This window comes from Schistocerca serialis, chromosome 12, assembly GCF_023864345.2.
Source record: "Schistocerca serialis cubense isolate TAMUIC-IGC-003099 chromosome 12, iqSchSeri2.2, whole genome shotgun sequence".
In the NCBI taxonomy this organism is placed as follows: Eukaryota; Metazoa; Arthropoda; class Insecta; order Orthoptera; family Acrididae; genus Schistocerca; species Schistocerca serialis.
This window is the reverse complement of record NC_064649.1, coordinates 164,824,801-164,851,687: the sequence shown is the minus strand read 5'-3', so window position 1 is coordinate 164,851,687 and position 26,887 is coordinate 164,824,801. Positions and strand designations below refer to the sequence as shown.

Below are 26,887 nucleotides of genomic sequence, written 5' to 3'. Positions count from 1 at the left end.
CCGGTTGGTCGGACATGTTCTGAGGCATCAAGGGACCACAAATTTAGCATTGGAGGGCAGCGTGGAGGGTGAAAATCGTAGAGGAAGACCAAGAGATGAATACACTAAGCAGATTCAGAAGGATGTAAGTTGCAGTAAGTACTGGGAGATGAAGAAGCTTGCACAGGATAGAGTAGCATGGAGAGCTGCATCAAACCAGTCTCAGGATTAAAGACAACAACAACAACAACAACAACAACAACACGGCTTCTGACCACTCACAGCGTTTGTGTTTGTTTACATCAGGTTTATTCTTATGACGAACGAAGTGTAGACGGTAATAACGCGCGAAACGCAAATGTAACTTTCTGATCTCTTGTGAAGTCGTTCCGTCTACCGCGCGAAACACAAGGGGGGCCGTGTAATATACTGGTACGCCATTCGTTCAAGTTATCTCTGTCAGCTCAAGGTTCCTGTTTAATAAGAAATTGTTATTATCATTATTTATTAAGTAATTTTTATTCTCTTATTTAGGCTACTACTGTTCTGAATTACTGACTCAACAGTTAGTTTTATATTACATGGTTACACAGGCATATCACAATCATGAGGATTTCCTTCCAGCGAACCGGGTAGGAGCTTTGTGAACGATATGGCTCCATTGGTTTCTGTCCTGGTATAGCTTTTCCCTCTCCACTACATCCCATGTTACTCCGCTCCTCTTGGGATCTTCCTTAACCTGGTCTGTCCATCTCTTTCTAGGCCTCCCAATTGGTCTTCTTCCTGGTATCTCCATCTCCAAATACTGGCGTGGAGTTGGAGTTGGGTGCATTCGCTTCACATGACCGAACCACTTCAATCTGAAAGCAGTCATCCTCTCCTCTGTAGTCACCTGCAGGTCTCTCCTAACTTATTGTGGAAGTGACCTAAGGAACATGGTTGTATTTGACTCTCTTCTCTCTTATTTATGACACGGGCCTCTAGACTATACATCATGATTGGCAGGAGATAAATTTTATACATGGTCTACACAGGCATATGTATATCTAAATTCACATTTCTACAGCGTTTTGCACATGGAGGATCCACTTGTTTTTGGAGATTGCCCTGGCTGTTACAGTGTCTTCGGATTGGGCCAGAAGGGCGACGAAAACGAAAAGACAGCCATTGTTGCGTTCTAGGCTGAAAACAAAGGGCAAAGGCAGGGCAAAATAATGACTGCTTATGAAAGAACTGAGGACCAAAGATGTACAAGAATTTCGGAACTTCGTGACAACGGACATGGCCTGTTTTCAGAAGCTGCTGTCTATGACAGAAGGTGGAATTAGCAAGTGTGACACAGTCACGAGGGAGGCTGTCTCACCTTCTCGAAACTAAGAATAAAATCAAATGTTTATACTTTTTGTCATCGTACCAGCCTAGATTATTGATAAAATATCCGTACATGGCCTGTATATTGCAGGCTGGTTGCAACATAACATTTCCTGGTCTTTTAAGAGTTTGGGTTTTAGCCAGAGGATAGCACAGCCCGCCATTTAAAAGTTGTTGTGGATGTACGCACTGCAATTTGTGACACTTTAAAGGACCAGAACTTCAAGGTGGGTTTGTGTTACTTTTCCGAGTTTGGTGTGTGTGTGTGTGTGTGTGTGTGTGTGTGTGTGTGTGTGTGAGCGGTGTGTGTGCGTTTGCCAGTTAGTTTTCCAGTTCTCATCTGTCGCACTGGGCGAAACTGCATGGACTGTCTCGCCTTCACTACCAGTTTCTCTTTCCTGGCATGCTGAGCAATCAAAGACGCAATCAAATGAAACATTAACATTCGTAAGATGAGGCAGCACGATACAGGTGGAAAATCGCCCTTGTAACGTCATGTGCATATTACTCAGAAACAAACGATTGCCAACAGTATTGCGGTAAGGGTGATTCTGGCGCAAAGTACCGTCATTCAAGATGGCGGCGGTGACGTCATCCAAGATGGCGGCGATGACGTCATCCAAGTGAATGTATGTATTGTGATGGTGCAGTTCAAATGTCTAGCTCCTTGAAGAAGTTCCTACATTACATTCGTGGATGAACACAACATATTATTGTTACTGCTCGCTTTTGTCCAACTGACTGCTTTGTTTGTAAAAAAAACTATTCCATTAGGCGTTATTTTGGGTGGAAATATCCAAAATATATGATACAGTTGATTCCTTTGTTTCGAAGAGTAGCAATTGTACGAAGAGTAAAAATAGGTGAACGTAACAATTTGAGAAGCTCAGTAATATCCTTCTTCCAGTTCGTCATCATAGATACGTACGATCAAAAAATTTGAAGCATTCCATACTACTGAGTGAATCCTGTATATGAGCTATATCGGTTGTTGATATGACTTTGTTATACAGAAACGAATATAATGTGCTGTTTCGAAACTTAGTCCATTTCCAGAGAAAAATTTATTAATTCTTTGTGAAACGTCATTAAAAATTTCTTCTTCATATTCTATCTAATGAGATTTATTATAACGCTGGTATTGTCTGCGAAAAGTACTGAAGCTGCTTGTTGAATGTTAAGTGGGAGGTCATTCCCATGTACGTGACCTTAGGGATAAGAATGCATATACTGTGGTCATTGGTACCCACTTCAGTGTGTTAGTAGGTTTTTCTCTGCGCCTAACAGTCTTCTGCTTGGCTGAAACTTGTAATCTTAGCCTCTCACACGTCACTACCAATTTTTCTTAGTGTCTTCATTAGTTTCAAAAGCTTCGAGAGGCGTAAGACCTATAAAAAAAATCTTTTTTACTTCATTTTCTCTTGTTGGTGGCTCCAAGTCTTACGTCTATGGGTATATTGTTGCGGCTGAAATTTTGATTTTACTTTGTGGGTTCCTGGTGACTAATAACTGCTGACGATTTGCCTGTATATTTCTTGAATTTTATTCTTTGTCACATTATTAAACATCACAACGTCCTTACAATTTCCACTTTTATCACACCACAAATTATATTATTAGTGACACAATGAGAAACACGGCATGCCCACTACTCCTTACATTCTGTGGTACTCACAATACTCCAAAGAGTTTATAAACTTTCTTCACAAAAGCAGAACACTCGGCGAATTACGTCACTACTTTGTAAATCAGTCCAGAAATTAATTTAATAATTCCCCCTTACATTGTGCAATTAATAATATGAATTGATTGGCTACTCCATAGAGTGCTGTGTGCACAACGACCATATGATAAATAAAATTGGAACGAACATCAGCATTGGCCGTAATTTTGATGATTTATTAACAACAAAATCGATTTTCGATCACATAATGGTCACCTTCAGGGCTGGAAGCTAAACACTTCACATAGCGATCAGTGAACAAGAGACACAAGACCACAAATAGAGCTGAGTATAAACCAACAGTTGAACAGTTGGTTTATACTCAGGTGTATTTGTGGTCTTGTGTCTCTTGTTCACTGATCGCTATGTGAAATGTTTAACTTCCAGCCCTGAAGGTGACCATTATGTGATCGAAAATCGATTTTGTTGTTAATAAATCAACAAAATTACGGCCAATGCTGACCGTTCTTCTAATTTCAATAATATGAATTTTAAGTATGCGAGACATTTCGTAGTTTCAAACATTTCCAAACGAAGAGTAATTTTAATTGCCCATACAGAGTGTAACAAGTTAATTTCTTTTTATACATTTTAGTCAAATGAAATTCTTTCTGTGAAACAGGTGAGAACGTTCGGGATTAATCCTGGTATCGGCTACTTCTATATAAAAAAGTTGTTACGTTAGAAAAGAGTATCCCATTAGAAACTGCACCACTAAGTTGATTACGCCTGTCAGCATAGACTAACCGCTCTGCATCCACACTTCAACACCCGACCTGTTGCCCAATAGAAGATAAGCAATAACGGCTTGGCTCTTACCGCCATATGCACTTGGTGGTACAAACCAACCTAAGACATACCACTCATAATAACTATAATTATTAGTTTGGAAATGAAGTAAATTCCGACGTAATGTCATTCGGTACAACGTCAGTCACCAGTAAAAATATCTGCACTTACTCCCTAACAGTCTGGACTCAAAACTGAACCCTCTGGGACTCTCTTTCTGATTTCTACTCAGTCACTAAACTTTTCTACCCTCTCAACATTGTTAGAACTACTCGTTACAACTCTTTGCATTTTGTTTAAGGGGGGTAGTACGTCAAACGGGCCGACTTGGAGCAGGAGAGGCACCGCAGGAAATTTCAATTTCCACTGTCTGTACTTTTACAAATAAATTCATGAAACTTTGTCAGTGTGACCAGGAAGGATTCAGGATTCACATTCATAGTAGTGGAAGAGCAAAAACATAACAAAATAATTTTTTTTAGGTATGAAATTTCATCATTTTTTCACTTACGGTTAGCTGCATTTGTTGTTATACGTACATTTTTCTTCACAAGTAAGAGAGATTCTTTGATGAATTTTGCACAGCATACAAACCATACTTACAGGTGTATGAAACTCTAGAATTATCCAAATCTATTAAAAACTGTGATAAAAATTGAGATAATTAACTACAAAGTTTAATTTTTTTCTAAACATAAAGTTTAAAACGTAACAGCTCATTCATTTTTGTTTATAAATTAAATACATTCTAGAGTTGAGACAGCTGTAAGTATGGTTTGTATGCCGTGCAAAATTCATCGAACAGTCTCTCTTACTTATGAAGGAAAGTGTACCTATAGCAACAAATGCAGCCAATAGTAGGTGAAAAAATCATGAAATTTCACATGTAAAAAAAAATTATTTTGTTATGTTTTTGAAATTCGGCTGCTACGAGTGTGAATCCTGAATGCTTCCTGGTCATGAATTTACTTGTAAAAGTATAGACAGTGGAAATTAAATTGTCCTGTGGTGCCTCTCCTGCTCCAAGGCGGCCCGTTTGACGTATCACTCGAACCAACTACACTCCTGGAAATTGAAATAAGAACACCGTGAATTCATTGTCCCAGGAAGGGGAAACTTTATTGACACATTCCTGGGGTCAGATACATGATCACACTGACAGAACCACAGGCACATAGACACAGGCAACAGAGCATGCACAATGTCGGCACTAGTACAGTGTATATCCACCTTTCGCAGCAATGCAGGCTGCTATTCTCCCATGGAGACGATCGTAGAGATGCTGGATGTAGTCCTGTGGAACGGCTTGCCATGCCATTTCCACCTGGCGCCTCAGTTGGACCAGCGTTCGTGCTGGACGTGCAGACCGCGTGAGACGACGCTTCATCCAGTCCCAAACATGCTCAATGGGGGACAGATCCGGAGATCTTGCTGGCCAGGGTAGTTGACTTACACCTTCTAGAGCACGTTGGGTGGCACGGGATACATGCGGACGTGCATTGTCCCGTTGGAACAGCAAGTTCCCTTGCCGGTCTAGGAATGGTAGAACGATGGGTTCGATGACGGTTTGGATGTACCGTGCACTATTCAGTGTCCCCTCGACGATCACCAGTGGTGTACGGCCAGTGTAGGAGATCGCTCCCCACACCATGATGCCGGGTGTTGGCCCTGTGTGCCTCGGTCGTATGCAGTCCTGATTGTGGCGCTCACCTGCACGGCGCCAAACACGCATACGACCATCATTGGCACCAAGGCAGAAGCGACTCTCATCGCTGAAGACGACACGTCTCCATTCGTCCCTCCATTCACGCCTGTCGCGACACCACTGGAGGCGGGCTGCACGATGTTGGGGCGTGAGCGGAAGACGGCCTAACGGTGTGCGGGACCGTAGCCCAGCTTCATGGAGACGGTTGCGAATGGTCCTCGCCGATACCCCAGGAGCAACAGTGTCTCTAATTTGCTGGGAAGTGGCGGTGCGGTCCCCTACGGCACTGCGTAGGATCCTACGGTCTTGGCGTGCATCCGTGCGTCGCTGCGGTCCGGTCCCAGGTCGACGGGCACGTGCACCTTCCGCCGACCACTGGCGACAACATCGATGTACTGTGGAGACCTCACGGCCCACGTGTTGAGCAATTCGGCGGTACGTCCACCCGGCCTCCCGCATGCCCACTATACGCCCTCGCTCAAAGTCCGTCAACTGCACATACGGTTCACGTCCACGCTGTCGCGGCATGCTACCAGTGTTAAAGACTGCGATGGAGCTCCGTATGCCACGGCAAACTGGCTGACACTGACGGCGGCGGTGCACAAATGCTGCGCAGCTAGCGCCATTCGACGGCCAACACCGCGGTTCCTGGTGTGACCGCTGTGCCGTGCGTGTGGTCATTGCTTGTACAGCCCTCTCGCAGTGTCCGGAGCAAGTATGGTGGGTCTGACACACCGGTGTCAATGTGTTCTTTTTTCCATTTCCAGGAGTGTATATGAAAAGCTATCAGTTCTATAAAACCTGAGTTATTCTGAGATTGTTATACATGCCCTGCGTAACGATACGCCGCGGGAAGATGAAAGGTGACTCTAACTGGCTACATTTCATCATTTAAGGCTTGTAATACTTCCAGTGGTGTTGGAAGTAGTGAACTGGCTGGAGGTTGGCGGGCGGTCTCAGCAGCAGGGTGGGCTCCTGCGAGGCCACGCAGGCCGGCTTGACGCGGGCAGCCCCTGCGCGCCGCTGCACTCACACGTAGCCTGAGCGACCGCTGCCGGGCCGGCAACCTCGTCACCGACTTACTAAACTCACACAGGGACTCACGGAGAGTGGCTGGCTCCAGCCGCGGCAAACCCAAGGGAACCTGCAACACAGAACGAGCACTGTGCGAACGTCATGCGACCGCGAGCGGGGACTGCGTCCCGTCGTGTTCGAAGGTGCTCGCACGTGTTCCGCTGGCTGTCGGTGTTCCAGCGAACCATCGTGCCGTTTCACGTCTTCTTTTCTTCGACCGGCTGTTCTGCGAGTCAACATTTGTTGTTGACCCGAGTTTCGTCGAAGATGCAGCGCTTTAAACAGAATATAATGTTGCTGACATACACACTGAAGCGCCAAAGAAACTGGTACAGGCATGCGAATTCAAATACACTACTGGCCATTAAAATTGTTACACCAATAAGAAATGCAGATGATAAACGGGTATTCATTGGACAAATATATTATACTAGAACTGACATGTCATTACATTTTCACGCAATTTGGGTGCATAGATCCTGAGAAATCAGTACGCAGAACAACCACCTCTGGCCGTAATAATGGCCTTCATACGCCTGGGCAATCCGTCAGACAGAGCTTGGATGGAGTGTACAGGTACAGCTGCCCATGCAGCTTCAACACGATACCACAGTTCATCAAGAGTAGTGACTGGCGTATTGTGACGAGCCAGTTGCTCGCACACCATTGATCAGACGTTTTCAATTGGTGACATATCTGGAGAATGTCCTGGACAGAGCACCAGTCGAACATTTTCTGTATTTGTACACGACCTGCAACATGCGGTCATGCATTATCCTGCTGAAATGTAGGGTTTCGCAGGGATCGAATGAAGGGTAGAGCCGCCGCTCGTAACACACATGAAATTTAACGTCCACTGTTCACAGTGCCGTCAATGGTAACAAGAGGTGACCGAGACGTGTAACCAATGGCACCCCATACCATCACGCCGGGTGATACGCCAGTGTGGCGATGACGAATACACGCTTCCAATGTGCGTTCATCGCGATGTCGCGAAACACGGATGCGACCATCATGATGCTGTAAACAGAACCTGGATTCATCCGCAAAAAAGACGTTTTGCCATTCGTGCACCCAGGTTCGTCGTTGAGTACACCATGGCAGGCGCTCCTTTCTGTGATACAGCGTCAAGGGTAACCGCAGCCATGGTCTCCGAGCTGATAGTCCATGCTGCTGCAAACGTCGTCGAACTGTTCGTGCAGATGGTTGTTGTCTTGCAAACGTCCCCATCTGTTGACTCAGGGATCGAGACGTGGATGCACGATCCGTTACAGCCATGCGGATAAGATGCCTGCCATCTCGACTGCTAGTGATACGAGGCCGCCGGAATCCAGCACGGCGTTCCGTATTACCCTCCTGAACCCACCGATTCCATATTCTGCTAACAGTCATTGGATCTCGACCGACGCGAGCAGCAATGGCGCGATATGATAAACTACAATCGCGGTAGGCTACAATACGACGTTTATCAAAGTCGGAAACGTGATGGTACGCATTTCTCCTCCTTACACGAGGCATCACAACAACGTTTCACCAGGCAACGCCGGTCAACTGCTGTTCGTGTATGAGCTCATGTCAGCACGTTGTAGGTGTCGCCACCGGCGCCAACCTTGTCTGAATGCTCTGAAAAGCATATCACAGCATCTTCTTCCTGTCGGTTAAATTTCGCGTCTGTAGCACGTCGTCTTCGTGGTGTACCAATTTTAATGGCCAGTAGTGTACATAGATAGGTAAACAGGCAGAATACGGCGCTCCGGTCAGTAACACCTATATAAGAGAACAAGTGTCTGCTGCAATTTTTACACATGTTTCAGCTGTTAGAATGGCTGTTTGAGATTTAAGTGAGTTTGAACGTGGTGTTATCGTCGGCGCATGAGCGATGGGACACAGCATCTCCGAGGCAGCGATGAAGCGGGGCATTTTCCAGTACGATCGTATTAAGAGTGTGCCTCGAATATCGGATCTCCGATAGCGCTGTGGCCGGAAAAAGATCCTGCGAGAACGGGACCGACGACGACTGAAGAGAATCGTTCGACGCGACAGAAGCGCGACCCTGCCAGTTCTGCGCAGGCGCGCGGCGCGGTGCGGTGCGTGGGCGAGGGTGGGTGGCCGCGAACCGGTCTGGCGTGGTGTGGTGTGCGCGAGATGCGGCGCAGATAGGGCGCGCCGTGCCCGCCTAATGGAGGGAGCGGCGCTTCGTTAAACCACCGGCGGCGGCCACAGCGGACGGCTACCGGCCAAAGGCGGGCAGCGGCAGAGGTGCAGTCGTTACCGGGAGCCGCAGCGCGCGCCAGGCACTGCAGCCGAGGTCTGAACAGAAACGAAAAACAATACTGCATGGCTGCCGGTTAGCCCTGTGTTGCGCACGTGTGCAGTGTCGCCAAACAAAACTTTAAAACTTGGTCAAATGCTAATTATGAAATAACCCTTAGGCCGAGTTACGCTATCAAATTTCTTTGCCGAAGTTTATTTGTTAAAGAAGTGTAATACGTCACTTTCTCAAATCTCGTCTGTTTTTCTTGTGGTCTTCGGTCCAGAGACTGGTTTGATGCAGCTCTCCATGCTACTCTATCCTGTGCAAGCTTCTTCATCTCCCAGTACCTACTGCAGCCTACATCCTTCTGAATCTGCTTAGTGTATTCATCTCTTGGTCTTCCTCTACGATTTTTACCCTCCACACTGCCCTCCAGTACTAAATTGGTGATCCCTTGATGCCTCAGAACATGTCCTACCAACCGGTCCCTTCTTCTGGTCAAATTGTGCCACAAACTCCTCTTCTCCCCAATTCTATTCAATACCTCCTCATTAGTTATGTGATCTACCCATCTAATCTTCAGCATTCTTCTGTAGCACCACATTTCGAAAGCTTCTATTCTCTTCTTGTCCAAACTATTTATCGTCCACGTTTCACTTCCATACATGGCTACACTCCATACAAATACTTTCACAAACGACTTCCTGACAGATATGTACTCGATGTTAACAAATTTCTCTTCTTCAGAAACGCTTTCCTTGCCATTGCCAGTCTACATTTTATATCCTCTCTACTTCGACCATCATCAGTTATTTTGCTCCCCAAATAGCAAATCTCCTTTACTACTTTAAGTGCCTCATTTCCTAATCTAATTCCCTCAGCTTCACCCGACTTAATTCGACTACATTCCATTATCCTCGTTTTGATTTTGTTGATGATCATCTTATATCCTCCTTTCAAGACACTGACCATTCTGTTCAGCTACTCTTAGCTCTCGACAAAACACTTCACCGGCCAGAATGGCGTAAGCTTCCAAGTGATATTCATTCAGCCCTCCACAACAAGATACCATCACAATTTTTAATGAATGGTTCCATAATCTGTCATACCTACGAAATAATTAGTTGCAATCATTAGATATACTACTGCTGTTCAGGAGCCAAAAAAGGGAAACATTTCATTTTGAGCAACCAAAATTGATATAGGTGTTGGAATGTAACGCGCCTACCACAGTTTAGGCGTCGTGTGAAGGTCGGCAAAACATACTACAAGATTCAGTTTCTTACCCGTATTAACTGTTATACTGGACAATGTTGCTCTAGCTACGGTCGCAGGTTCGAATCCTGCCTCGGGCATGGATGTTTGTGATGTCCTTAGGTTAGTTAGGTTTAACTAGTTCTAAGTTCTAGGGGACTAATGACCTCAGCAGTTGAGTCCCATAGTGCTCAGAGCCAATGTTGCTCTATCTCGACGCATTAGATTCCGTTCTCGAAGATGCCAAGTCGATATCAACTGGAAAACGCAAACACGACTCGCTGCAAAATACGACGAAGAGCCGGAGGAACTGGCGGACGGCCTAATACGCTGTAGGGCCCAGCCGAGACGTAGAAGAGCCGCAACACGACGTGGCACTGATTCGACTGATGTCTGAAGTCGTGCTGGAGGGAACACTCACACCGTAAATCCCGCTGGGTTGTCCATAAATCCGTAAGAGTTCGAGGGGCTGGAGATCTCTTCTGAACAGCACGTTGCAAGGCTTACCAGATATGCTCAATAATACTCATGTTTGGGGAGTTTGGTGGCCAGCGGAAGTGTTTAAACTCAGAAGAGTGTTCCTGGAGCCACTCATAGCAAGTCTGGGTGCATGGGGTGTCGCATTGTCCTTCTGGAATTGCCCAAGTCCGTCAGAATGCACAATGGACGTGAATTGATGCAGATGATCAGACAGGATGCTTACGTAAGTGTCACGTGTCAAGAGTCGCTTCTCAGCGTATCGCGGGTCTCATATCACTCCAACTGCACACTCTCCAAACCATTACAGAGCCTCCACAAGCTTGAATAGTAGCCTGCTGACATGCAGGGTCCATGGATTCAGGAGGTTATCTTCATACCCGTACACCACCATCCGCTCGATACAATTTGAAACCAGACTCGTCCGACCAGGCAACATGTTTCCAGTCATCAAGAGTCCAGTGTCGGTGTCTCCTGACCTTCATTGCTTACATATTCCGCCCTCACAATCATATTCCACACATCAAGACGCTTCATTCGAACCCAAACTCGATAAGATAATGTCAATGTTGTATGTTGTTGTTGTTGTGGTGTTCAGTCCTGAGACTGGTTTGATGCAGCTCTCCATGCTACTCTATGCTGTGCAAGCTTTTTCATCTCCCAGTTGTTGTATGAATTCATGTAAACGATATGCAAATAACTAATAAATCGCAAGTGCGCACCATGGTTGAAATACTCGAGGCTGGCGTACACACATACATTCCAGACACGACGATCACAGGGAGTTTTGGTTCGGGAGAGGCAACCGCACGCCAGGAGGCCGGTCCCAACCCACCTACGTCGGCTGGTGGCCGCCCATAGAGCAGACAGCGTGTGCCCGAGGGAAAGGCGGAACGACCCCGTGTTCAGCTTAAAAGCAAATTCCGCTACATTGTGTGGGAGAGCCCAGCCTACGCATTCTTTACAAACATAGCGCGCAGTTTCAGAGATTTTCACAGGGACACAGCAAACGCCAAACGCCGATACTACAGATTTCCGGATTGGTCGCCTTAAACGAAACGTCATTCTCCCGTTTCAGAAGAGCAGTGCTGCTTGGCAGATGATATTCCTGACGCTTTGAGCTGAACGAGTAATGGAAGAGACCGAAATATATACCCCTTCACGTCTGGCATGGAGAGGAGCCGTTCCGTTGTCGCTCTTGGAGCGAGGAACAAGTGTCTCCTCAGTACTTCACTGGGAGAGCTCCTCTGTCGAGAGCGAATCGGAGTGCGACTCTGTATTGAGTCCTTGCGATTAAGCGTTGTTCACCGTGTCGGCCGCCACACTTATTGTGCGGTGTGAATGGACAGAGTTACAGTTAAACGACTGTGAGCGAATTTTTGAGTGGCATCGTGGTGGACTGGTTATCTGACCGGTGTACCACGCCAATAGTCAGACTAGGGGCGAATAGGAGTCCTCGACTTCATCATGGCATAGCGAGAGTTTGATTGGCGAAGGTCAATCCAGATGGAACGAGAGTTATTTGTCAGCGGCGAGCGGCGCAGACAGCAGTCATCGCAGCTTACGGTATTGTGCGCTACAGCTCTTGCGAGTCCCATATTTCCTCCACAACAGTACACTTCACTCCATTTCACACGCGACAGCCTCGACCGTACCTAGTAATGTTGTAATGGATAATTATTCAAGTTGAGTAGCTGCAGCTGTCAGCCATTCTGCCAAGTCAATAACAATCTTAAACTTTGTATAGAAATTTCATTAGCGAATCCTATCCTTAAAATGTAACTTCACATTCCGAAAAGAACCCGGAAATAAGTTGTTCAGTTCGTAACTAAAAGTGCCATTGTGATTTCTCAGAATTTGTGCAAAATAAATAATAATTTTCGTTAGTTTCATGTTTTTCTTACACTAACTAGCACTACTCCAGTACCCAAGTATCCCACAAGTTACGTAAGAAATTTTGTGAATTTTTGTGTCATTTCCTTACAGCGGACCACTCCAGAAGTTATTTATCGCTGAAAGTTTTTTAGGCATTTCTCTTTAGAACGTTAGGAGCGTCTGTCTGACTTCTGTAGTAGTGTGGGGGTGGAAATTGCATCTTGCAGGAGTCACAGGGTAAAGGCTACATCTCAGATTAATCCGTTGCGCAGAACGACAGAGTAGCACCCACACGGTCACACAGTTATCAACAATCCAGCGTCGGTTTTACGGGCCCAGGCGAGGCGTAAAGCTTTGTGTCGTGCAGTCATCGAGGGTAGACAGGTAGGCCTTCAGCTCCGAAAGCCCATGTCGATGATGTTTCGTTGAATGGTTCGCACGCTGACAGTTGTTGATGGTCCAGCATTGAAATCTGCATCAATCTGCAGAAGGGTTGCACTTCTGTCAAGTTGAACTATTTTCTTCGGTAGTCGTTTGTCCTGTTCTTGCAGGATCTTTTACCGGCCGCAGCAATGCCGGAGATTTGATGTTTTTACCGGATTCCTGATATTCACGGTACACTCACGAAATCGTCGTACGGAGACCTTCTGTGCCACTGCTCGTGCGCCCATTATAACACCACGTTCAGACTCACTTAAATCTTGATAACCTACCAGTGCAGCAGCGTTAACCGATCTGACAACTGCGCCAGACACTTGTTGTCTTATACAGGCGTTGCCGACCGCAGCGCCGTATTCTTCCTGTTTACATCTCTCTGTATTTGAATACCCATGCCCGTACCAGTTTCTTTGGTGCTTGAGTGTAAATTCACGTGCTGGTTCTTTATCACGCCGGTACTTCACCTCTTTTATTTTATTCCGTGTTAGCTTTTGCTATAGTCGTTCTGCGGTCCTCTGTGACTCTCCGAGGTGGGAACGCCTTCCCACAGAACAACTTTCCCGACCAGCAGGTGCTTCCCCGCGCAGGAATCCAGATGCCCAACACCCATGCCTTTAAGATGGGCTCCGTCCACTTTGCCTCTCATGACCGGCACAAAAGAAACAAAATTTGCCGCACCAAAAGAAACACTCACTAAAACAACAAAAATGCGTGTTCAAGGTTACGGCCACCCTTGGTCGGTAAGAGAGAGATATAACACATCACTTTCCCCAGAAGTGATATGTTACATCTCATTCTTCATGGTTCATAACATTATACAGACAGGTTGACCGCTCTTTTGTGAGTGCTTGCTGGCGGCTTACACAGGTAGAGACGAGTAGACAGTATCTGTGGTATGCCAAAACATATAATAGGCATTAGTGATCCCAGAAACCTGAAGTCATACAATACACACACAGTGTATCAGAAACAATCATCCGATTTTAAAAAAATTACAACTATGATGTTACTTGATACATGTGCGCGAACAACGTACTGTTAGAGAGAGCAAACGATCGAGTTTTACCAACACCGACTCAGAGCAAGGCCTCGGCGCTTGTTGGTGACGTCACGCCAGCTAGGCACGGCGAACGCCAGGTCTGTTGCAGGCATACTCATAATGGCGGTCTCTCCCCCTCTGACACAGGAAAATGTGAAATTATTGGCGGTAGTTGACCGACACACATTGTTCTGAGCGATTTCTGCAATTCATTTGACTTCTTAACAAACAGTGTACTCCTGAACTTAAATTTCCACCTGTTTTAAGGATTGACATACAAAAACAACTTCATGGTCCAGCAGCAACAGAATTGGTGCTTCTTTACCTTATTTGTAAATGTGAGGAAGTTACGTTTGTACTGGGTTGCTCTTACAAGAAACTGTGAACATATTGGTGCTCTTCTTTAGGTATCTCGGTTGACTATGGGGTGAGTAGCACTGAATGTTAATGAAATAGATTGCGATTGTACACGTTGGGGGAGGGGGTGGGGGACAGAAGAAGAGGCAAAAGAGAGATACTAGTTTTATCAAATAAAATTTTTTTATCTTATAAAGTTTCTCCTTTCAGTTGCAAGTGGGGAATATTTATCTTTTCTAATGTGCATGTTTAAAAAAGTTTAAGCTCAGTAGTATCTTCGATGTATGAAGCTATTTTGTTTCCTGTTTAGAATTCCTTTCGTTGAAAACGACTGTAATCTAATGACTGGCAACAGTTGGACATTTACACATGTAAATTAGTTCACATTTCCAGTGACAATGTCAAACGAAAATAAATAAAAGAAACGAATCAATTGAAAGGGGGTTGGGGTAAGTTTCGATAGCAAAATGGATCAACTAAATATAGTTACTTGAATGTAAAATTTCCGAAGCTCGCAATGGGGTAAAGCATCTTCTCATATTGGTCTACGTTTGTTTCGACAGGATTCAGTAATACAGAACTGTGATCTTCATTTGTAGCTTTACGATAGTAAGAAAATATTTCATCTAAATAAAACTGCAGAATCCAAAAGAATACCAAACATTTTGTCCAAAAATAAGAGATTTATAGTGATAAGCACGGCCAGGCGTTTCTGCCTGCAACAGACGTGGCGTTCACCGTGCCTAGCTGACGTGACGTCACCAACAAGCGCCGAGGCCTCCCTTTGAGTCGGTGTTGGTTTTACTCGGTTCTCGCTAGGTAGCAGCAGTGCGCGCCCACTTCAGTTCTAGTAAAAATGATGTCGGGGCAACAGAAAGCGTTTTGTGTTCTATATTTTGCGCAGTATGGGTCAGTAATGACTGTTCAGCGTGACTTTCGTGCTAGGTATGGTGTGGATCCTCCTGCAGCACAGAGCCTTACACGATGGCATGAACACTTCCGAGGAACATGTTGTTTGTGTAGAGGCAGGGGTCCGCAGAAGTCCGTCCGCCGCGCAGCTCGCCAGCTCAGCCAGCTCAGCATGCCCCCCATGTCCGTCTGGCGTGTGTTCCTCACAACATTCAGCTGCCGCGTGCTCGGTGTGAGGGTGGGAAACAACAACGTGTGGATTTCTGTAATTTGGGGATGACAGTTTCCTTCCACACCTAGTGTTTAGTGACTGGTCAAAATTCCATTTCAACGGAAAGGTGAGCCGTCATCGTGTAAGAATATGGGGTACAGAACAACCACAACAAGTTGTACAATGTGACAGGCACGAGGGGGGACTCTCCAAAATTTAATGTGTTTCGTGCAGTTTCACGGCAAAAGGTGTACAGTCCATTTTTCTTTGCTGAGAACGCTGCAGCAGGAGGCACATATATCGATTCGCTTGAGAAGTTTCATTTCCCACAGTTGGAGACTGATTTACCAACAGGATTGGGCACCGCCACACTGGCATGTGGAAGTGCGGGAAACAGAGGATTTACTGAACGATCGATCACTCGCACTGCACCTAATGATTCAGCCTTACATTACTGGAATCCAAGGTCACCGGACCCGACTGTATGTGAATATTTCTTGTGGGGGTTGATGAAAGTCTATGTTTATGTGCCTCCATCACCAACAACAATGAATTAACTGACACATCGCACAAGAGCAGCTGTGGAAGCTGTCACTCCAGACACGCGCGCTGCAGTATGGCAACAATCTGAATACTCCAATTAGATATCCTGTGCATCTCAAGGGGGGCGTATAGAACACCTATGAAATCATTGTACACGTTTATTAGTTTCAGAAATACAGGGTGTTACAAGAAGGTACGGCCAAACTTTCAGGCAACATTCCTCACACACAAATAAAGAAAAGATGTTACGTGGACATGTGTCCAGAAACGCTTAATTTCCAAGTTACAGCTCATTTTAGTTTCGTCAGTATGTACTGTACTTCCTCGATTCACCGCCAGTTGGCCCAATTGGAGGAAGGTAATGTTGACTTCGGTGCTTGTGTTGACATGCGACTCATTGCTCTACAGTACTAGCATCAAGCACATCAGTACGTAGCATCGACAGGTTAGTGTTCATCACGAACGTGGTTTTGCAGTCAGTGCAATGTTTACAAATGCGCAGTTGGCAGATGCCCATTTGGTGTATGCATTAGCACGGGGCAATAGCCGTGGCGCGGTACGTTTGTATCGAGACAGATTTCCAGAACGAAGGTGTCCCGACAGGAAGACGTTCGAAGCAATTGATCGGCGTCTTAGGGAGCACGGAACATTCCAGCCTATGACTCGCGACTGGGGAAGACCTAGAACGACGAGGACACCTGCAATGGACGAGGCAATTCTTCGTGCAGTTGACGATAACCCTAATGTCAGCGTCAGAGAAGTTGCTGCTGTACAAGGTAACGTTGACCACGTCACTGTATGGAGAGTGCTACGGGAGAACCAGTTGTTTCCGTACCGTGTACAGCGTGTGCAGCCTCTATGATCAGCTGATTGGCCTCCACGGGTACACTTCTGCGAATGGTTCATCCGACAATGTGTCAATACTCATTTCAGTGCAAATGTTCTCTTTACGGATGAGGCTTCATTCCAACGTGATGAAATCGTAAATTTTCACAATCAACGTGTGTGGGCTGACGAGAATCCGCACGCAATTATGCAATCGCGTCATCAACAAAGATTTTCTGTGAGCGTTTGGGCAGGCATTGTTGGTGATGTCTCGATTGGGCCCCATGTTCTTCCACCTACGCTCAATGGGGCACGTTATCATGATTTCATACGGGATACTCTACCTGTGCTGCTAGAACGTGTGCCTTTACAAGTACGACACAACATGTGGTTCGTGCACGATGGAGCTCCTGCACATTTCAGTCCAAGTGTTCGTTCGCTTATCAACAATAGATTCGGTGACCGATGGATTGGTAGAGGCGGACCAATTCCGTGGCCTCCACGCTCTCCTGACCTCAACCCTCTTGACTATAATTTATGGGGGCATTTGAAAGCTCTTGTCTACGCAACCCCGGTACCAAATGTAGAGACTCTTCGTGCTCGTATTGTGGACGGCTGTGATACAATACGCCATTCTCCAGGACTGCATCAGCGCATCAGGGATTCCATGCGACGGAGGGTGGATGCATGTATCCTCGCTAACGGAGGACATTTTGAACATTTCCTATAACAAAGTGTTTGAAGTCACGCTGGTACGTTCTGTTGCTGTGTGTTTCCATTCCATGATTAATGTGATTTGAAGGGAAGTAATAAAATGAGCTCTAAAATGGAAAGTAAGCGTTTCCGGACACATGTCCACATAACATATTTTCTTTCTTTGTGTGTGAGGAATGTTTCCTGAAAGTTTGGCCGTACCTTTTTGTAACACCCTGTACAGACGTGCAAGATCGAATGATTCTTCATGGTACACTGTGTATTATTGTATCGATTATATTTATTCCTCACACCTAACAGCTCATTTGTTTCTGTTTTGTTGCAGGTGAGTGCCTACGGCAGAAGCTTATCATACACACGTGCAGTACTTGTGGTAAGTAAAGTCCAGAATGCCTGTGACCAATCTTTGAAAAATCTGTTGATAAAAATATTTGTCAGTACAGTAAGGCATGCTTTCTTCGCGTGCTCATACTGAAATTGCGAGGTACTGTCGAGCGAGCGAAGCTAATAGCACTCAGCCGGTCATCACGACACAGATTTGAGTTTGTTTCTCGACGTATCCAACAAATATCATAGCCAGTGGTACACTGTAAAAATAAGTCCAGTGTAATGCTCTTCTCCAATTCAAGTCCCCTTACATAAAAATAAATTCTAGTCGTTCCTCAGAATATTAGTGACGGCAAAAGAAAATCCGTGATAATATGTATCAGTTCCAGGTGCAGTATAGGAAATACTATAATTGCACGTTATTAATGTTTCAAGGAATCTCTTCTCTTGACAAAAATTTAAACTTCATATTGCGATACAAAACATTTAAAGCTCATTCTTTTATGAAAACGTAACCAGAACTGCCTCCCGTGCACAGCTAATTCTGTAACGCGCTTCTTGTTTACTGCGGTAAACAAGTGAATGCGTTTTTGTTACGGGCATGTGGTAAAGGTTATTTCTTCTGAAAACTGATAACAACACCACATTTGCTTTCTCTCTTCATAAAAGTCTGAGCTGCATCTTCGTCAGCCAACAGCATGCATTTCTTCTTTCTGTAGGCTTACGGCAATTAAATATTTTTCATACCAAGAAGCTAGTTGCCCTGTTTGTGTTTCACAGATATAGTGCTTTCGAGAAAATGGAAATTCGATACTGTAAGATCTGGTTTTTCTTAATCTAGGGCGTGTAAAAGTGAAGTATCAAATTAAACTACTTTATTCCTTGTCTCTTTTCAGTCTGGGGATAACAGTGAGAGGACAGTTGCCTAAATTGCAACAATTTTGAGTTTTTATGTATTGTAGCTTAAACAATAAGTTATAAAATTATGTAGACAATGTTATCTTCAGCTGTAGGATATTGCTCTTGGTATCTCATTTCAAGAATGTAAATTCTGAGAAAAATAAAGGTACTACACTAATTTTTGTAAACATCTAGGACTGGGTTTGCCATCTTACTCTTAACAAACTATGTCACGTTGTATTACTCTAATGGCCATTAAAATTGCTACACCACAAAGATGACATGCTACAGACGCGGAATTTAACCGACAGGAAGAAGATGCTGTGATATGCAAATGATTAGCTTTTCAGAGCATTCACACAAGGTTGGCGCCGGTGGCGACACCTAAAACGTGCTGACATGAAGAAAGTTTACAACCGATTTCTCATACACAAACAGCAGTTGACCGGCGTTGCCTGGTGAAACGTTCTCGTGATGAATCGTGTAAGGAGGAGAAATGCGTACCATGACGTTTCAGACTTTGATAAAGGTCGGATTGTAGCTTGTCGTGATTGCAGTTCATCGTATCACGACATTGCTGCTCGCGTTGGTCGAGATCCAGTAACTGTTAGCAGAATACGGAATCGGTGGGTTCAGGAGGGTAATACGGAACGCCATGCTGGATCCTAATGGCCTCGTATCTCTAGCATTCGAGATGACAGGCACCTTATCCACACGGCTGAAACGGACCGTGCAGTCACGTCTCGATCCCTGAGTCAACAGATTGGGACGTTTGCAAGACGACAACCATCTGCACGAACAGTTCCACGACGTTTGCACCAGCATGGACTATCAGCTCAGAGACCATGGCTGCGGTTACCCTTGACGCTGCATCATAGACAGGAGCGCCTGCGGTGGTGTACTCAACAACGAACGTGGATGCTCGAATGGCAAAACATCCTTTTTTGGGACGAATCCAGGTCTGTTTACAGCATCATAACGGTCGCATCCGTGTTTGTCGACATCGCGGTGAACGGACATTGGAAGCGTGTATTGGTTATCGCCATACTGGTGTATCACGCGGCGTGATGGTATGGGGTGCCATTGGTTACACGTCTCGGTCACCTCTTGTTGGAATTGACGGCACTCTGAACAGTGGACGTTACATTTCAGGTGTGTTACGACCCGTGGCTCTACCCTTCATTCGATCCCTACGAAACCCTATGTTTCAGCAGGATAATGCACGACTGAACGTTGCAAGTCCTGTACAGGCCTTACTGGATACAGAAAATAATTGGCTGCTGCCCTGGCCAGCACGTTCTCCAGATCTCTCACCAATTGAAAACGTCTGGTCAATGGTGGGCGAGCAACTGGCTCGTCACAATACGCCGGTCACTACTCTTGATGATCTGTGGTATCGTTTTGAGGCTGCATGGGCAGCTGTACCTGTACACGCCATCCAAGCTCTGTTTGACTCAATGCCCAGGCGTATCAAGGCCGTTATTGCGGCCAGAGGTGGTTGTTGTGGGTACTGATTTCCCACGATCTATGCACCCAAATTGCGTGAAAATGTAGTCACATGTCAGTTCTAGTATAATATATTTGTCCAATGAATACCCGTTTATCATCTGCATTTCTTTTTGGTGTAGCAATTTTAATGGCCAGTAGTGTAGCTGAATATCAGCACCTTCTTCTAAATGCCCACCCCGCCGACAAAGTGCACTTGGCGCCTTTGTTACGTCTCTCTGAAGATGAACCGCGTCACGGGACTAAGCTGCTAATCCAAATGAAAGGCGGCCGGTGTTCCACGAGGCTGTGCTCGCGGCTGCAGTCACAGCGGCGGCTGTCCCCACAGAGTCCCTTCTGCTCTGCGGCGCTGTGTGTGGCTGGCTTGTTGCAAACTGCACACAGACAAGCGAACCTAGCTCATTTTCCTGTGCCAGAAACAGAAATTTATTTCTCAGTAGTGCAAAAAGAAAAAAAAAATACCAAATTGTCTTCTGTCTATAATAATCTCCTGCACGCTGACTTGAGTGTGTGTGGTAATTGAATACTGGCAACACAGATAATGATCGTGTAAGCGCCCGCTGAAGAAGGATGGGTTGCATCGACAAAGGCTGCCATGTCCCGCAAGCAACGTCAGAGTCGTGGTTGACTTGGCGGAGTACATACGTACACTCAGGCGCCAGGGGGACTGGTGTAGGCACATTATTCAGGTACACATGTAGACAGTGAAACGTCCCCTTAGAAAAATTACTGAATTACTGTGCTGATAAACCTCTTATGTTCCTAGAATGAAACTTTCACTCTGCAGCGGAGTGTGCGCTGATATGATATTTCCTGGCAGACTAAAACTGTGTGCCGGACCGAGACTCGCACTCGGGACCTTTGCCTTTCGCAGGCAAGTGCTCTACCAACTGAACTATCCAAGCACGACTCACGCCCCGTCCTCACAGCTTTGATTCCGCCTCTTATGTTATTTGATTTTCAAACAAATGAGCAAAACTGAACGTACTCAGACATTTCTCTCTTTACTTATTCTGATCAACATCAAACTGGCACACAATATTTTTAGCGCAACGCAATCTGACTTCGCCACTACTGCCAGCTACATAAAAGATTCTCACTTCTGAAGGCACTAACTACTGATCGGCGTAGTCAGCAAATGATAGATTTTGACGAAGAACAAACAATGTATTTACCTTAATAATGTCCAAAGTCATAATATATATAGCAGTTCATGACATCCATTCTTACAAATGTACTGTTTCTGATGGACACACGTCCAGATTATCCGCTCTCAAAACTCCGCCATCTCTCTCCCCACATCCACCACTGCTGGCGGCTCACCTCCAACTGCGCAACACTACGCGCTGTTCACATCAGTGTTGCCAACTCTAAAAAACCCGAGTCGCTAGATTCAATATCAAAAGTCGCTAGAAAGTCGCTAAAACTGATTTTACTAGGGGTGCATTGAAAATTTCGTGCTGTGAATAGTGCAATAAGCCAGTGGGGAGAGGGGGGGGGGAGTGTAATAAAATATTAATAAAAATTGTCTCATACGTAATTGCTATATTGTCTTAATTAAATGACGCATCGCTTGCAACAACATACATATAAAATACGCTAACGTTTAATTAAACATGTTATCATAATTGACACAACACGTAAATTGTTGTTTCAATCACAGTAGTCAAATATACTAGAAATATACAACTATATTTGTAACAAAAGAAAGCAAGAACTCAAATTAGGTTACAAAATATATACATACCGGTATGTGAGCTATTCATCGTCGTCACTCAGAAGATGGAATAACTCTTCTGTTTCATGCTCTGACAGAACTGAACGTCGCTCAAAAGACGATGTTGCAGTTCTACTGGTTTTGTCGCAAAAGAGTTACTTCCAATGATCAAATGAAGCAAAATCTTTATTTTGTTTCTTCAGCTGGTCTCTCAATATGATCAAAGCATTAATTGTCTTTAACGAAAAACTGTTACGTTGTTTAGTTTTTATAATGTTCATAGAACTGAAAATTCTTTCCACTTCTGCATTTGAATGCGGTAGGCATAGAACAGTCACTGCCAGCTGTGAAATCAAAGAAAAAGGATTCTCCCCTGCGGCATTTTTATACTGCAAAACCTCACTCCAAAATTCAACAGTGTTTGTAGTGTTATTCCACCTAATGAAGTTGATATTATGCCATTCTTGCAGCATACCGTCTATGAAATCGCCACTAAAACCCAATTATTTGGCTACATCCGCTACAGCATTATTTTTATTCACTTTTAGTGTTTCTCCAACATTCAGCATTGACTTTTTTTCAGGATCGTAACGTTACTTGGCAGTCTTTGTTGAATTTCTTTTATGAGTTTCAGACTAAACTGAATGCATCTCTTCTTCAAATAAACATTATTTTCTTCAGACAAACTTGACTCAGACAATTTCTGTTCAAACATAAAGCATAAAGCCAAGGTTCGGATTTGCGTACATACATTCGCTTGGAACTGGTGTTGTCAACAAATCAACAGTTGGAAAAACTATGTTTTGTCCGAGTGACTGCATGAGAAATACAAGTGTATCTAGTAATTTAGTGGGGTCATTGTCTTCTCCTTCAAAAGCTTTTATTGCTATTTGTACGTCTTTTAAAGCATGTTTAAGGTAAAACAGGTAAAGATGATATGGGTCGTCACAATGCATCTTGTACAAAAGATCGACAGCGTAACAGGTGTCTTGAACCATAGCAAGTGAAAAATGTAGCTTTAGTTCTTCCCACTGCTCCATAATTCTTCGAATTGCTGGTTCAATTGAAAGCCAACGTGTTGCACAGACCTTCAAAGTTTTTAGTGGCTGTTTTCCATAATTTATTGTCTCATGAACCTTTTTATATTCCTCCTGTCTTTTGGGTGAAATGGAGAACCAATTGTCGGTTTCCCGTACAAGAAACTCTATGTTTCTAGGTATGGTATTTACTGAGGCGTGCGAAGCTGCAAGCTGAAGAGAGTAACAAATGCAGCAGATCAATACCAAATGCTTCAAACCGTATTCTCTCTTGAGTTGTTCGAAAATCCCATTGTTTATTCGAACCATTGCAGAAGCATTATCTGCGCCATTTCCTACCATATTAGCAATTGGAAGTTTGAGATCTTTCAAAGAATTCACAAGAACACAAGAACATCTGTGGATTTATCTATTAGTACACTGTATTTTTGGTTACCTATATCTTCAACCAATGATTGTGTAAAATATGGAGCCAAACCTTCAGTTATAATGCTAGTGCACTTTTTACGATGTAATTGCATGTTTTTAGCGCCCTCATCACCGGAAAACACCTTCTTTCACAGTATTCCTAAATGATCTACAGCTAAAATAGAACAATGTTCAGCAATAAATAAAGAAAGGGTGCCTTCCGCTCTGCTTGCTACTCTAAATATAGTTTTCGGAACAATTTTCACAGATAAGGTGGTTTGTGTTTTTTTTAAAATCAATTTTTTGTTTACGCTTAATAGTTTTCGAATGCTTTCTAATATCAGACAATTTAGCGTAAAACTCTCTTGCACATACTTGACATCTTGTCTTGGATAAGTCTACAACGACTGGTTTCCGCCACCCATTGAATTCAGGTTCTGCTTCCCACGCATCCCGATATTTTTGAGCGTGCTGCTTCTTCTTCTGCGGTAAATCCATTATGTAAGCCACCACAATGTAAGTTTCACCAATTTATAATCACTGAAAATACATTAAAACTCAGGTGAACCAGGGGTCATGAAACAATCTACTCACTCGGTAACTCGATATCAGTCCTATTGTTCATTGTTTAAAACGTAATAATGTCTGAGATATCCCCACCGAATTGTTCTTGCTTTACCACTGTGCATGTGGTAATAATTTGACTGCGAGTTAACATTTCGAAACATTAGAGGTTGCTAGACAGAAACGTATTTCATTATATTTAATATTACGTATGTTTTTTGTCAATTCGAAAAATAAAGGGAGTTCGAAAGTTGAAGAATTATAGATCGATACGCTATCGACGATAACAGACTAGTGGGTAATGAATAATGAATTGTTCTATTTTTTTTAACATTTTTGGAATACAGCGATCAATAGATTATTATATTTTGACTAAAGTTCAGTCTTGATCACACCATTTATGTTTCAATGATATAGGTAACCGGTTTCGGAGCTCTCCTCAGCTGCTCTGCCTACCATCCTAAGGGAGCCGTGGGTCTGATGACGGTTATGTAAAAATAACCGAAACCGGTTACCTATATCATTGAAACATAAATGGTGTGATCAAGACTGAACTTTAGTCAAAATAGAATTGTTCTATAGTCAAGGTTTTCTTATTCTGTAGGCAATCGGCACGTTCAGGTTTACTAAATGCTGAACAATGCTACATGATCTGCTAAGAACTTAATTTAACTTAATAAATCTAGAACAAAGTCAGTGTAGTACCCATTCTATAGTTAAAATCTTATTAGTTTTGTTAATAAAAATACTGGCCCAAAAATAATTTTGATTTGTACTTCAAAAATCGTCAGTACTCCAAAAGTCGCCAGATAAGTCGCTAAATAATTTTTGTCGCTAAAAAGTTTTTTTGGTCGCTAAGACGAAGGCAAAAGTCGCCAGTTCTAGCGACAAAGTAGCTAAATTGGCAACACTGGTTCACATCCAACTGTCCAACACTACACAAGCGAATATTCCAACAATGCCAACCAGCCACAGACTGCACACAGCACAGTCAGCGCTACGTGGCGTTACCAACACATAAACCTAAACAGCCTGCTTACAACAGGCACAATGCGGCGCTGCGATTAAGGCTTTCAGCAACGGGTAAAATAAAATGATGAGAGACTAAGTGTGTGTGTTGTTGCGAGTAGTGTCACTGTCCCTTGCAGAGGTGTCTGTTGGGGCGGTGGTTCGCGTCTTGCCACTTCCAAATTGTTTTTCCTAATATTCGCGTTTTTATTAGGTTCTGACACTTTATTATTAGTCTAGTTTAATATAAGTATATGCTATAATATTTGATGTTATGTAAATAAAAGTTCACCTTATTTTGAGGGATGACTTTGTTCGATTAGCTTAATCTACAGGACAGCTTGCGCTACTTGTCTAGAAATATTTTGCTCCTTCGCAATTCACATGTTGCAAACATTCTGCTACTGGGTAGGAACAGTGATCAAGTGAAACTGACCTTGGGGTTTTACTAAAATGTGAGAAAGATGAAATAATTTTTATGTTATGCGGAGAAGTATTCCAAATTTGTACCGCACTGTTTGTAATGGAACTTTTATAAGCCTGCGCCCTTATTGATCGAACATGGTACTTCCCTTTTCGTGGACGATGGACGAAATGTGCGTTTTAATAGAGCTAACGTGCGAATTTTACGTGCGCCCTTTGAGTAAACAGTGTGATTTACGAACTAGAAACATCCCTGAACTGCCGCTGGAGTCCGTTGCGATCGCGTATACCACGTTGGGGCCCACGTACCGTGTGCACGAGTCGCGTCGTTCCTGAGCGTTCAGCAGCACGTTGAACTTGGCACGATCAACGTTAACGTTCGACAGCACGGCCCGTGTGCCGACGGCTTAAGGCGTCGAACTGGCGTTCAGCTTGTCTTGCGCCAATGCTACTGTGATACTGCTCTCCCTGTCTGCGGCGAACTAAAATGCCGCCGTCATTTTCAAACAGAACCTGCATTCAACCGGAAACACTATCTGATGCTGTCCCTGTCCCCAGTGACGTCGCTCCATACACCATGGCCGTGTAGCACGTTTCTGTACATCGGTGGAAGGTAGGCGGAGAAGTGGACCAGGCGCAATGTACACTACGTGATCAAAAGTATCCGGACACCTGGCTGAAAATGACTTACAAGTTCGTGACGCCCCCCATCGGTAATGCTGGAATTCTGTATGATGTTCGCCTACTCTTAGCCTGGAGTAGGCATACGTTCAAGCAAGTGCTGGAAGGATTGTTGGGGAATGGCAGCCCATTCTTCACGGAGTGCTGCACTGAGAAGAGGTATCGATGTCGGTCGGTGAGGCCTGGCACGAAGTCGGCGTTCCAAAATATCCCAACGGATTCAGGCCAGGACTCTGTGCATGACAGTCCATTACAGGGATGTTATTGACGTGTAACCACTCAGCCGCAGGCCGTGCATTATGAACAGGTGCTCGATCGCGTTGACAGATGCAATCGGAATCCCCGAATTGTTCTTCAACAGCGGAAAGCAAGAAGGTGCTTAAAACATAAATGTAGGCCTGTGCTGTGATTGTACCACGTAAAACAATAAGGGATGCGAGCCCCCTCCACGAGAAACACGACCACACCATAACACCACCGCCTCCGAATTTTACTGTTGGCACCACACACGCTGGCAGATGACGTTCACCGGGCATTCGCCATACCCACACCCCGCCATCGGATCGCCACATTGTGTACCGTGATTCGTCACTCCACACAACGTTTGTCCACTGTTTAATCGACCAATGTTCACGCTCCTTGGACCGAGCGAGGCGTCGTTCGACATCAACCGGTGTCATGTGTGGCTTATTTGCAGCCACTCTACCATGAAATCCAAGTTTTCCCACATTCCGCCTAACTGTCGTAGTACTTGCAGTGGATCCTGATCCAATTTGGAA

General features: G+C 44.5%; 1 long non-coding RNA gene across 1 annotated transcript in view; it reads left to right on the top strand.

Moving 5' to 3' along the window:
* Positions 1-26,887, top strand: part of LOC126428197 (uncharacterized) — a 721,501-nt gene that overhangs the window by 250,409 nt on the left and 444,205 nt on the right. The gene's annotated exons all lie outside the window — the stretch shown is intronic.